The sequence below is a fragment of the Desmodus rotundus genome, chromosome 5 (genome assembly GCF_022682495.2).
Source record: "Desmodus rotundus isolate HL8 chromosome 5, HLdesRot8A.1, whole genome shotgun sequence".
Taxonomy (NCBI): Eukaryota; Metazoa; Chordata; class Mammalia; order Chiroptera; family Phyllostomidae; genus Desmodus; species Desmodus rotundus.
In genome coordinates, this window is record NC_071391.1 from 60,522,030 (window position 1) to 60,536,918 (window position 14,889).

Consider the following 14,889-nt stretch of genomic DNA (forward strand, 5'->3'; position numbering starts at 1 on the left):
GGCCCCAATACATGCTCATAACATATTTCTTCTCCCAGCAGGACACTCTCCTCCCAGGCTTACTCACCTGATATTAAGAGTACTGTCCCAAATTCCATAATCCCCAATGTGTTCCACCCCGTATTGAGGAGGGGTACGGGTGATGAAGGAACAAGCAAATAAATAAAAGGGAGGAAGAACAGCCCTTTCTTTTGCTGCAGATGTCATGGATATTTGTCAGGAAGCTCTCTGTCCCACCTTTGCGGGAATGAACAAAGCTCAGATGGAGTCTGAGTCAGAGGTGACTCCTGAGGAAGATGAGCTGCAGCTGCAGCTCTCACAGTCTTCATCTTCATCCCCACTGCTGGAGTCTGAGGAGCTACTGCTTTCTGCCTTTTCCCCATCTTCCTTATTTCCTTCTGATCTCTGTGAGGCATGAGAATGGCCCCCTGTAGTCCCTGATGATTCTGCCCCTGGAGCCTACAGCCCCTGCTCCTGTGCAAGCCCTTCTTGCAGAGCCCTTGCTCACAGAGAGTGCACATCTCTCCTGATGATCTTGGGGTCCGGGCCTCCATTCATGTTCATGTTCTTACGCTTAGTATAGGTTCTCTGTCTGTAAGCAGAGTATTCTTGAGGGGACAGACTCTTGAGCCAGTGGTCCAGGTCCACCTTGTACTGTTTCTGCAGCTCCTCGGCCTGCTTCTTGTAATGCTGCTTCTGGCTCTGCGGGATGCGCTGCCAGCGTCTGCCAATCTCCACCCTGCGCTCCCTCAGGGGCAGGTCTCGCAGCTCCCTGCTCGACCACAAATCCTGGTGGAACTTGTGGTATTCGTTCATTGGGGGCTTCTTGGGCTCTCCATGGAATTTTACCTTCTCAGAAAAACAGTGTTCTGAGGGAGACTTCACTTTTTCCACATTTTCCTGAATCTTCTTTTGGGCTTTGGTCAGGCTCCTTCTAGGAACAACAGACATCTTGGAGTTCTGGACTAGACCGGGGTGGTCCTTCCTAAACTGAGCCAGTTTCTTCTCAAACTCCTCTTTCTCTTTCTGAAAATCTTGAACGTATTTCAGCTTCATCTGTTCTGGGAGTTCCTTGTATTTCTTAGAGAGGAGCTTGGTCAGCTCTATGTTGTTCAGCTCAGGGTGCATTTGGGAGTACTGGGCCCTCTTCTCCATGAAGAAGCGGAGGTAAGCAGTCGGGGGCTTCTTGGGTAAGTCGGGATGCTTCTTGAGTTTTTCACTTTTGTAAGGATTTTTAAAATGTTCCTTAGCTTCCAGGACTATTTCTGTCAATGTACGAAACTTTCTTATTTTTTTAGAAATTTCTAACCATTTGAGCTTGCACATTTCTCCAGAATAACCTTTAAAAGCTACTTTTTCCCAGTCCATCTGTGACTGGGTTGTTGTGAAAGTGTGGCTGTCATTGAAGGGGAGATTATTCTCTAGGAGGTCCAGTAACATCACAATGTCTTCTTTGGGCCATTGGTCTTGGCCATTAGTCGATGCCATTTCTAGGACTTTGAGCCCCAAAGTTATGCAGACACCACAGCAGAAGCTCAAATATCTTCACTCTTAAGACTTAGCAGTTGAGCTATTTCAGAAGCTTTGCAAAGCGTGGTTCTATATTTCTGAGGAGAAAGAGAAGAAATGAATGAGAAAATCACAACCCACTTGGCATATGTCCCTCATGTAACTGACTTGCCTTAACAAAATAAAGGAAAAATTATCTATCTCTGAAGTGAAATTTCTGTTTACCTTTCATATGCTACATTGTCACTTTTCAAAATCGTCCTGTCACCTTTCATTCTACCCTGCTTTTGCCAGATCTCATCAGGGCCTTTCTTAAATACGACAACAACTGCTACTCAGGGCTCAATGTAAGAAAAACGCCCTGGGGGATTGATTTCATGGCGCTTTAGGGGAAGAAATTGTTTCTCTGGGCCCTGGTCCTGAAGTCGTGGTCCGCGAGACCCCAGGCTCCTTCCTACCTACCCCTTGGCCTGCCTTTCCCCTCCTTCTTCTTGCAGGATGAGGCCTGCAGGCCTGGGTAAGGAGAAGGCTCACCTTCGAAGTTCGGGGGCCCTGAACTGGCGGTGCTGGGCGCCGGGACGTGGGGTCTCTGCCACTGGAATCTGAGCCAGAAAGCAGGATGTATGGAGGGCTCTTTGGAGGCTGCGCCAAGAGGAAACACTGTGTTTGTCACAGATCCTAGGTGTTTCCTTAACTTCGGTGCAGTCCCACGTTTGGATGGTGAAGGAGACCTCCTGGCAACTATGGCTATGCTAATAGTGGATATAGTGCCTGTGAAGAAGAACATGACAGACTCACTGAAAGGCTGAGACACAAAGTAACTGCCATAAAATCTCTTTACATTGAAATAGGCCATGAAGTTAAAAGTCAAAATAAATTCTTAGCTGAAATGGATTCACAGTTTGATTCTACAACTGGATTTCTAGGTAAAACTATGGAAAAACTGAAGATTTTATCCAGAGGGAGCCAAACAAAGCTGCTGTGCTATATGATGCTGTTTTCATTGTTTGTCTTGTTTGTCATTTATTGGATTATTAAACAAAGGTGATGCAAGTAAGTGTGAGTTTGGGATTTGTTCCAACTTAAGTGGCTTGGAGTACTACTTTGGTAAAAAAAAAATCATCATCAAACATTCCTAACTTTGAAATACTATGGCTTTTTCCATTGAAGATGACTAAATTTTACTTGTTTTATAAATCACATTAGATAATACAGTGCTCTTTGAATATTGTTTGTTAATGACTCATTTTTGCTCCTATTTTCAGGGGTATTGAAATGGCCAAAAGTCAGTCTGGCCCTAACAATTGTTTTTCTTTTCTTTACTGTCAGATGAAATAGCAGTATGGCATTCTGTTGCTACCATTCCTGTAGGTTTACTTTCCATGTAGGGAAACTCAGTGGGAGAATAAGAGAATGCCTGGAGAGCCTGAGGATGAGCCCTGGAGGGGGTGGGCGAGTTTGTGGGGGAACGATAAATGTGTATTCCTGAATGACATCGACCCTACTGATGTACTCCCCTTGCCTTTTTTATTGGGTTGAATTGTAAGCGGGTTCCTTTTTACCTATAATCTTTTCTAATAATTTTTGATGGTGTGACTCCTCTTCCCCCAAGAACCTCGTTCTTTAATAAAGCTTGTTATTTTGGCACATTTCTAGTACGGTGTCAAACGAATGTCTAATGGTATAGTTGTTAGGTTAACTTTATGCATACCACTGACTTGGCTTAAAAGAGTTATATGCTTTGAGCTACTTAGGCCGTTTGGTTATCATTTGTGACAGAATAATGTGAAGCCAGCGTAATTGCCAAGCTCTGAATGAACATAACATGTTCAAGAATAATTAATTGCCTCTGCTTTATTATGTGCTCAAAATAGATAATGGAAACTGTTCAGCGATGAATTTGGGGTTGAGTATTGTTGCTTTAACCCAGTACATTTGTTCACAGAAAGCAAGACAAAGGTGGAATGTTAAGCAGAAAGAAATAGTAAAATGTCCTTAAATACTCTGTATCGCTACTACTTCGGAATTTACTCATTTATGAGCCCCCAAAATAAATTTTTAATGAAATGAATCAAAAAAAAGAAAAGAAAAGAAAAGCGCCCTGGGGAAGCAGAGCAAAAATTGAAAAGGAAAGAGAAATGTCGCAGAGGGAAGGACTATTGATCTCTAGGGCCTTTAGTGTGGCCACCTTCTAAGTGCACTCAGGTGTCCGTGCAGAAGGTACACGCTAGAAATGAAATGAAACAAGCTAAGGAGACATGCATTCCACACTGGCATTTTCTATGAATGAATTTCAAACCTGGAATAAGTGACTAACATATAGGTTATTTGTAGTGAGGAAGAATGAGTACCTCTAATGAACCATATTGCTTCACCCTTCAAGTGTCAAGGATCAAATGAGAATTATGGGATATCTACAATTTTATTAGGTTAACTTGTCTTCATTTTTAATCGTCTGTCACTTTTACCATTGCACAACAAGGTTTTCCAATTAAGTTTCAGGTTTCATGCCTGAATAAGAAACTACACAAAATCTACAACTTTCCCTCTAGGTATCACAATTTGTACAGACAAGGAACTAAAATTAAAAAAAATAATTATGCAAAACTAAATGTCAAAACAATAACATTAAAATGTTATAGCTCCAGAGTAAACTAAAGTAATTACATCATTTAAATTTAGGCAAATTACACTTTCTTAGGAAAGTCTTAAGCCAGCTGACAGTGAAATTATGATTTCTACTTTTTAAGGACAGAAGAACTCGTCTACATAAAGGTGTGTGCTCACCTGATGATTGTGTAATTCCTCTCATCAATGCTTGTTGGCGCAGGGGTTCTGTGTTGTCTGGGCGCTCAGGACCAGAAGGCAGCTGTGACCGTCTGAGTTTTCCACAGTCCAGCCAACCACAAAGGCCTGCAAGCAGAATGAACCTGGCTTTTGAGCCGCGTTTATAAAAGGACCCTGGAAGCTCCGCCCTAATTAGGTTTCTACGGTGTCTGAAACCCTGTAGGACAGACAATGTAATCATGGATTAGAAATAATCTGTTTAACCCCCGCCCCCATCCCTTTATGTTGGTTCATCCTAGACACTGATTGATTTTTAACAAAATCCACACGGCAAAATTTCGTCTGAGTTTCTGGCGAATGTTTGTGAGAATGTTCCCACATTCTACTTCCATTCCTGCTCCCACATCTGACTTTATTTTAATGTGGTATTTGAATATAAGTTCTCTCCTTCATTTCTAATTTCAGTATTTTTCTATGGTCTGGAATCTGAAATTCTCTTATCTGCAGGATGGCTATTTAAACTGTTTCAGTCCTGTTCAATTTCCCCCCAGTCTTTAGAGGTTAAGGTGGCATTTGAGATAAAACTGTGAATGATTATATTTAGTTCTGTGTTTAGAGAGCTAAGATATGTACTAAAATACACATAATTTGGTGAAAGCAATTTGATGAAACCCACGTTGGCAATCAGGATATCATGAATGAAATGATGACTTTGTTTCTTACAGTATCAGGTTTCAAAAATTTTGTTAAAAATCCATTTCCCACCTCTGTTTAAAACTTGTATTACTAAGCTTCCAGCAAATAATTTATTCTATGAATTGCCCCACAATAGCATATTATCAAGAAACTCTAAATTAATAAAAAGCTTTAACAGTTAGGTTATAATGCAGTCTGTAAATAGGAATTAATTTTGGATTGTTCAACTTACTCATACATATAGACACAGCTAAAATTTCTACAGAGAAATTTCTGGAGGTCTAAACTCCTTGTGTTTATCAAAGGTAATAACTTGTTGGTGTGAGCTTTTAAAATAAATGTCTCTTTCTTTGTATTGTGCAACATTTTCGGTAATGAGAACGAGGCACTCCAAGAAGGAAAAGCTGTTTTTATAGAAATATACTGCCAGATACATACTACATACATTAAAATAACTCACATAGACTACACGTGCAACCCATGAGGCTATGGCACGGTCTTCACATCCCCCGGCCCTATACCTACCTGGTCACTTGGGAAACCCACCAACCAGCTCAGGGTTTACAAGGACCACAGTCAAAATGTCACCTGGTGCCTTGACAATTCCATTGCTGTCCTTGGTGGCTGCCCAGTCTGCAGAGCAGGCACCACAGTGCCAAGGACAAGGCAAGCCCACCCACCCCCTTGAGGCAGCATGCACCCCAGAGCCAGCACTTGCAGATACAGACCTGGTTCCAGGGGGTTGGAGAACAGCATGCAGCCCAGACTCCCTGCCTGTGCTCCACCCCTGGCCTGTCTGTTCCACCGCTTCTCGGACCACACCCCCATCCCCCACAGCACCCAACCGCCCAAGTTCCCAGCACCCATGCCTGCAGGCCTTGTGTATTGTGAGAGCTCTTCAGAACTTGGCTGAAATGCTTGAGGCCAAGAAGCCTGCTCTCCTGCTTTCCAGGAGCCAGAGCCCTGTCCCCTCCTGTTACCTCTTCACAAGCGTTCAGTTACACACAGAATATATGCTCTGTTCACTGGACTATGAAAAACAACTAACATAAATAGTTTTAATAAAAAAGAAAGGTAAGCAAACTATATTCTGAAATGTGAAAGCTATCATTATGAAACTATGAAATTGGTAAAATATGAAGTGGGTACTGTCCTATACTATTGGTATGTGTAGGGTAAGTGGAGGTAGTCTGGTTCCTCACCCATGTGTCCCAGTAGCTAAGGGAAGCAGTGTCCCCATAGCCTTGAATGGACCTGATAAGTAGTGTTCTCATAGCCTTGGGACTGGGTCCAATAAACGGTATCCATAACATGAAGTGGGCTCCCATGCGCAGAAGTATGTTATGTTGTAAAATTTCTGACATCTAGCCAGCTTTGTTCCCATCTAGTACATAAACTGTTAGGGGCTTCCTGATGGGTGTGATGATGAGAGACACAAGCAAAGAGACAGATGCCATGATGAGTGTCATGCAGGGGAACAAGGTCCATGACGTGTGCCATATGGAGACAGGCAGACAGATACACAGCTTGCAGCGTGCGTGGCTTGCCCACCTGTGGATAAAGGCATGCCAGACAACCCAACGGCTCCGTGAATATTATTCTGTCTGTGCGAATACCATGAACCTGCCTGGCCTTGAAGGGTCACAACACAGTATGTTAGCAGTCAGTGGAGGGAAGTTTGCAAATATGCATTAAAATCCTTAAAAATATGTCTGCCTCTGACCTAGTAATTCTAGTTATAGAAGAGAATCCGGAAGAACTTCCTGGACAACACTTAGCATACAAGAAATTTACATCCACAGTTTCTCTTCTCACTGCGTATAATCAGCTTCCAGTAGTCTCCTTCTTTCCACAGCTTTGTTTGCCTCAGTTCCAGTTACCTGAAGTCAACCATGGTTGGGACTATTAAATGGAAGATTCTATTAAGAGACAATCCTAGGTTTTAAATGACATGCCGTTCTGATGGAATCCAACACTGTCACTCTGCCCTTCTCGGGACATGACTCGTCCCTTGCTTTAGAGCATCTACCTGGAGTCCCTACCTGCTTGTTAGTCACTTAGTGGTCATCTTGGTTATCAGATCCACTGTCATAATATTGAAGTGTTTGTGTTGAAGTGACCCTCGTCTTACTTAGTAATGGTCCCACAGTACAGAAGTAGTTCAGACGTTATCAGAAGTATCTTTGTATAGGGAGGAACATAATACATAGAAGGTTCGGTTCTAGTCAAGATTTCAGGCTTCCCCTGGGGGTCTTGCAATGTATTTCTCACAGAATAAACAAGAGCACTGTACATAACATATCAGGAATAAACTTTCTCTTTTTTTTTTTCTTTTTTCAGGAGAAACTGAATCCTCAGAATTTCAGGACAACCTTCTTTCATTTCATTGAAGGGTGTAGTGAGTTAAATTCCCCCCCCCAAAAAAAATTACCTCCAAAACCTAACATCTTTCACCTGTGTTGAATGTGACCGTAGTTGGACATTAGGTCTCTGCAGGTGTAATTAAGTTGAGCAGCTGAAGTTCAGATCATCCTGGATTTAGGGTGGGTCCTAAATCCAATGAATGACTAGTGACTTTACATGAGAATGGTGATAGATATCAGAGACTTCGAGGCACAGGAAGAAGGTCTTGTAGAGAGAGAAGCCAAGATTGCAATCACACTGCCACAGGTGAGGAATGCCAGGAGCCATCAGATGGAAGAAGCAAGAAAGGACCCTCCCCCAGAGCCTTTGGAGGGAGAGTGGCTCTGCCACATCTTGATATCAGACTTCTAGCCTCTAGACCTACAAGAGAATAAATTTCGGTTGTTTACAGCTACCTGGTGTGCGGCAATTTGTTATGTCAGCCCCGGGAAACCAATAAGGATGGTGACCTAGACGGGAGTGGCCAGCTCTTGATTTTCTTTACCTTATTTTCTGTGTCTTCAGTTGCTATACTCAGCACTCAGACACACGCAGCAAGGTTGAGAGACTCCTGCCTCCAGAAATAAGAAGAAAATTGTCACTGATATTTAGAAATGATAAGTGTATTACTATCTATAGTCTGAGACATATAGGTGAGTAGAAAAACAAAAATATGAATGAATATGCTTGTAATAGAAGATTTTCTCTCCAGTACGAGGATCTATGTTACTCCTTTAGCAAATATTAGGAAGCACGTTATTGGTGTCTGGCTCTTTTCCCATTCTCACCACTCACCAGAAATTACCACCTGTGAAACCACTACTCAGAAAGTAGTGGAAGATAGTGAAATACTACTTAAACACTTTTTTTCTTTTGCTGTGATTCTCTATTCAGATGTTATGGGAAAATACTTCTGTTGCCTTCTGAAATACAGAATAATATGATTGGGCTCAAAACTCATATTTCTATAATTCATTAAGAGATTTCAATCACATCTTTTGTAAGTGGATTATATAAAACCATGGAAACTGCCCTGACTGGTATGGTTCAGAGGGTTGGGCATCGTCCCGCAGACTAAAGGGTCCAGCAGTTCAATTCCCGGTCGGGGCACATGCAGGTCCCCAGTTGGGGGAAGCTGATCAGTGTTTTACTTGCACATCATTATTTCTTTCCCTTTCTCTCTCCCTCCCTTCTCTCTCTATAAATAAATAAAAATAAATAAATAAATAAAATTTAAAAAATAAAACCACTGATACTGGGCTGCCATATTTATTCTAGTGTGAATACAAAATGTAAAGATTATTTTTTAAGGCATATGACAAAACATGAGTCTAATAAATTCACAATATGTGGTAGGTAGTTAGACCTCCTATATTACTTTTAAGTAGACCTTGGTTTGGGAGTAATTTGAGGTTTGCAGTATATTAAACCTGAATTACAGAGTTTCCATACATTCCCTTTGCTACATCAACATTCTCTCCCACTGCCAGCATCCTGCAGGAGAGTGGGAGACGTGCTGTAACCCTTGAGCCTTCACTGACACACCTGTATCACAGGAATCCATCCAGGTCACTCTTGATGTTCTATATTCAAAGGGTCGGGACAAATGTCTAAGGACATGTATCCATCCTCATGGTATCATTCAGACTATTTTCACTGTCCTAATAACACTCTGTGGTCTGCCTTTTTACCTCCCCCCCGGACCTAAATCCACGCAACACTGATCTTTTAAAAGTCTAAATAGGTTTGCCATTTTCAGTATGTCATAAAGTATCAATTGTCAAGTATGTGGTCTTTTCAGAGTGGTTTTTAAGTTTTTTTTAATAATTTTAATTTTTATTGTTATTATTTTTTATTGTATTGATTTTAGAGAGAGAGAGAAAGGAAGGAAAACATACATTTGTTGTTCCTCCACTTATTTACGCATTCACTGTTTTTTTTTTTTTTTACGTGGCCTGACTGCGGATCTTACCTGCAACTATGGCATGTTGGGATGGTACTCTAACCCAGCGGTCCCCAACCTTTTTGGCACCATGGACCAGTTTCATGAAGGACAAGTTTTCCATGGATGGTGGGGGTTATGGCTTTAAAGCCTGCCACTAGATTCAGCTTCATTGTCACTTGCCACTCAATGATAGGGTTTTAATATGAGTCTGAAAGCAATTGATTTATTATGGTCTCTGCTAAGAAACACCTTTAGCAGGTGTTTAGCAAACACCTTTCTGCTAAGGATAGTCGGGTTCTACAGCCGCTCCCCAGCGCTAGCATCACCACCTCAGCTCTACCTCAACTCATCAGGCATTAGATTCTTATAAGGAGCGTGCAGCCTGGATCCATCACATGCAGAGTTCACAGGAGGGTGCATGCTCCTATGAGAATCTAATGCTGCCGCTGATCTGACAGGAGGCAGAGCTCAGGTGGTACTGTGAGCGATGGGGAGCAGCTATAAATACAGGTGAAGCTCTGCCCATGTGCCCACTGCTCACCTCCTGCTGTGAGCCTAGTTCCTAATGGACCACACACTGGTTGGGGACCCCTGGGCTACATTAATGCACTGTTATGCCTTATACTCATCTGATAGGAAAGTTTATAAAACATACACTGCTTTGAAAAACTGGAAAGATTATAAAGACCAAATGAGATGGAATTTCATCTCTGCTTATAGGGCGCATCGCTATGAATTCTCATTTCAATTCAGACACTGTCATTTACTTGAGTAAATCAAATCCTTCAGGGATTTCAATAAATAGTTTGGGGCTATTTGTAAAGAAATCAGCCCTGGCTGGTGTGGCTCTGTGGATTTTTCTTTGGCCTGTGAACCAAAGAGCCACAGGTTCGATTCCCAGTCAGGGCACATGCCTGGGTTGGTGACCAGGTCCCCAGTGGGGGGACACTAGAAGCAACCACACATTTATGTTTCTCTCCCTCTCTCTCTCCTTGCCCCTCTCTCTAAATATAAATAAATTGAAAAAAAAATATTCAAAAACAGAAAAAAAGCAATTCTTTAAAATAAAGCATATATATACCAAGTACTTATAAACCATGTCAACCTAAAGGATAATTTTCTAAGAGAACTCACATTTTTTTTAATTTATATCAGAAAATACTTTTAATTGCCTTATTGAAAAATTCTCTACTATTAAAAAAGACATATTCAAATAATTAATTCAGGTGGTGGATAGAGGATTTTTAGGTCAGTGGAACTGTTCTGTATGATTCTATTATGGGGATTACATTTGGTTATGAATTGTCTAAACCAATAGAATGTACAGCACCAAGAGTCAATCGTAAGTTAAATTACAGGTTTACCTATGGGACTCTGGGTAATAAAGAAGTGTCGCAATTGATGAACTTCTTTAAAGATGTGTAAAGAGGTTCATTAATTGCAACAAATATACTACTATGAAGGGGGATGTTGATAATGGGGGGGAGGCTATGCGTGTGTGGGGACAAGGGCCATATCTCTGTGTCTTTCCCTCAATTTCCCTCTGAACCTAAAACTCTGTATCTTTCTACATCTCTGTTTCTTTCTGTATCTTTCCCTCAATTTCGCTCTGAACCTAAAACTGCTCTAAAAAGTAATCTATTTGGAAAAAAAGAAAAATCCATGCCAAAAACCTATTGTACTGTTGTATTTTAGGTTTCTAATGAAGGATTACTGAAAAGCATACATCAAGGTATTTTATGAGGGCATAAAAATGTAAGATCAAATAATGGCAGCAGATACAATAGTTGAAGTATTTACCACAAGCAGGTATTTGTTATGGTTTCCTTAAATGGATTAAGAGATTATGTAAATCCAATCCAAACGATTTAAACTCCTCTTTACACCCAGCATAACCTAATCTCTGGTTCAGAGTGTAGGTCCAAACGTTAAGAAGATTGCCTAGTCTTTAGAAATACTACACCAGGGATTAAATAGTGAAATTCAGTCTCCACATTTTCCAGAAAATAAAGACCCTCACTGGTGGGTCTTTATCTTATTATGACCCTCACTGGTGGGTCTTCCTATTATGATACCAAGTTATATCCACCAGTGAATACTGTGTCCTATAAAGTAACCAGCCTGGCTAACTTGGACAATTTTTCCTCTAAAACTACCATCTTAAGACCATTCATAATGGCCATCTGTTGGAATTTAAAGAAGGTGAGTTCCTACCCACCCTCTGTCCCTAAGACTACTGGAAATTGTTCTGTCAGCTAAGGATTTGGAAACAAGTTGTTTTCCATGTAGATGGGTGGTTTGTCTACCTTGTTTTGTATAATTGTGTAGTCACATGCAGATCCTGAGCATCTGAAATGTAGCGGTCTGAATTGATCTGTCTAAGGGTAAAACGCATGTGGAATATCAAAAACTTAGTAAATAAAAGGAATGTAAAATATCTCATTAATATTTTTAACAGTGATATGTTGAATGATAATGTTTTAGATGTATTGGGTTCAGTATATTCTTAAATTTTATTTTAAATATCTTAATGACTTTTTATTATGAGGCCATTAGAACATTTTTAAAAGCATAAGGGGCTCAGAGTATGTTTCTGGAAAAAAAAATTGCTGTTTAAATATTTGAATGAATTAAGGATTGAGTTGTATTTCATAAACTCTTGTAATTAAATCGAGCACGTCTCCCAAAGCGGGAAGATTGTGCCTGAACTTCAGTCTTACATAGTAAGTTTCCTGGAGGAGAGGGCTCAGTTATCTTGTTTTGGTTCACCCCAAACATTGGAAACTGCTAAGGTGAAAACAAGTGTTTCATATAAATTAGATGATTGTGTTGAATCAATTGGGAACACAGGTCCTGGAATGCGGACCTCTATGTATCTTTAAAACCTTTAGTTTGTTGATATAGCTTCAAAAAACACTCTATTTCAGTCCTACTGACTCACAGCTTATAATTATGTGTAAATCAAAATCTCTAATAAAAAGAGAGAAAAGATTATGTTCTCATCATGGAAACACAACTAAGTCACCCTTAGTTTACTTTAGAACAGATTACTGCTCTGATTTCCTTTCTTAAGGTATAATTTGTTATATGGTACTGTATATCATTATAACTTGTTGTCTTGAGGCTTTAAAAATAGAAAAGGGAGCTAGATCTTGAAAATCTAAACAACAAAAATAAACTTAATCTGGGCATTAAAAATGGGATATTATGGAAGGATTGGTTATACTGTTGAAGAACCCTGAAACACCAATCCAAAAGAACCTATGCACCCCAATGTTCATAGCAGCACAATTTACAATAGCCAAGTACTGAAGCAACCTAAGTGCCCATCAGCAAATGAGTGGATGCCAAAACTATGGTATATTTACACAATGGAATTCTATGCAGCAGAGAGAAAGAAGGAGCTTATACCCTTTGCAACAGCATGGATGGAACTGGAGAGCATTATGCTAAGTGAAATAAGCCAGACGGTGAGGGACAAATACCATAGGATCTCACCTTTAACTGGAACATAATCAACAAAAGAAAAAAGCAAACAAAATCTAACCAGAGACATTGAAGTTAAGAAGAATTAAGAATAGCCAGGGGGAGTGGGGAGGGGTCAGTGAGGAGAGGGGATTACAAGGACTACTAAAAGGGACACGTAGACAAAATCAAGGGGGAGGGTGGAGGTGGGGGAGGGAGGTGGGTTTGGCTGGGGTGGGGTGGAGGGATGGGGACAAAAGGCATACAAATGTAACTGAAGAACCATAAAATTTTTTTATAAAAAGAGCTGAACAAAGGCATTTGAAATAATTCAATTCCCATTTATTATTTTTAAATACTTATAGACAAAGAAGAAAATAAACTTGTGTACTCTCATAGAAATTATCTAGAAAAAATTATAGCAAGTATCATATTTAGTGAAAAACTTGAAAGTTTTCCCCTAATAAGGAATGCAATAAGAGTATCTGTTATTACAACTTATATTTAACACTATGATGATGTCCTGCTCTATGCAAATAGACAAGAAAATGAAATACATCTTATAACAGTTGGCAATAATAAGGCTACCATAATTTGCATTATTAACATAGCATGATTGTAGAATAGGAAAATTTCCTGTAATAAGTGTAGTTAGGAAGAAATTTAACCAAGTGTATTTCTGGTGCGTTTCTTTCTTTTTTGTTCTTTTTTCCCCCTTTCTTCCCCTATGTAATCAAGCGTATTTCTATAATAAAAATGGGAATGCAAATGTAAGAGTTTCATACAACTTATCACACAACATTTACGTTTTATTAGGGTGTTGGCCCCCAGTGTTGTTTTCTATACAAGGTAAATCTAATCAACCACTCTATCTCTCTGGGTAACCTTGTCTGGGTGTCACCTCTCTCTGAAGGTGTAGGCCAACCTCAGGAAGTGGGTGTGGCCTCAGGTGGGTGGAATCCTTTCAAAGGCACCGTTTACTTCAGAAGCCACTTCTCCAGGGTAGACGGACACAGTTTGTAGCTGCCAGGAGAGCGGACAGAGTTCCTACTGACCCTGACATCGGCAGAATTTCCAGAGTCGAGACCACGCATAGAGACTCTGGTGAGTATGGAATTTAGAATAAATATATCCATGTCTACTTTCTCTTCTACAAATGCTTTCAGTTTACATGTTGGAGTGCTTGGGTCTCCTCCAAGCAAACAAGTAGCTTTCCTGATTATTTAAAATGACATCGATATTTAAAATATGTGTTACTAGAGTACTTCCCAGGCATGTGCCCTGCCTGGGAATCCAATCAGCAGCCCTTTTGGTTCAGAGGCTGGCACTCAATCCACTGAGCCACACCAACCAGGGCACATCTCTGCATTTTCTAGTGGTGTCCTCATTTCTATTCAAATAATTGAATTCTTATTGCTGATTACCACTGTAGCTTGAACATTCACCAGTTCAAAATGTGAAGGTGCTATGATGGACTAAAGTGACTTGGGAAAAATTGTTTTCCTGAACATAGTAATAACATAATTTTTACAACTTATTGTTTGAAAGATTTGTTATTAAAGTTTAGGTGTAAATTCAACTGTTGACAATTTAAGGAGTTTAAAGTTAAAGTCAACACTGATTAAATTAAATAAGCATGAATTAATATCATCAGTCCTATTTGTCAGTTTGGAGGCAGGACACATAGACTATGAGCGTAGACATGAAGGGTGTGAAGGGTGTGTGTGTGTTTTACTGTCATGGAGTCAGAGAGAGAGAGAGACAGAGAAAGAGGAAGAGAGAGGGAGATTGAATGATACATGATCTATATATGTGCTTCTGGACCACTGAGCTTGTTTAAGTAAGTTAGTTATCATTGAGATCATTGGGTTTTTTTTATTTTTATTTATTTATTTTTTATTTTTGTTCAAGTAGTTTTCTGCCTTTTCCCCCTACCCCTCTCCATTGCAACAGCCCTGCCCCCTCCCTCCTTTTCCTCACCACCCCTCCCCCATTATTATCCAGACGTCCTTTATAATTGTTCCTGTAAACCCTTCACCCTTTTCGCCCATCATCCCCTCCCCTCTCCTCTCTGGTCACTGTCA

The 14,889-nt window shown here is 40.4% G+C and overlaps 1 pseudogene; it reads right to left on the reverse strand.

The window, feature by feature from the left end:
• Nucleotides 1-258: 258 nt before the first annotated feature.
• LOC112306520 (upstream-binding factor 1-like protein 1) lies at nt 259-6,886 on the reverse strand (annotated as a pseudogene).
• Nucleotides 6,887-14,889: the final 8,003 nt, after the last annotated feature.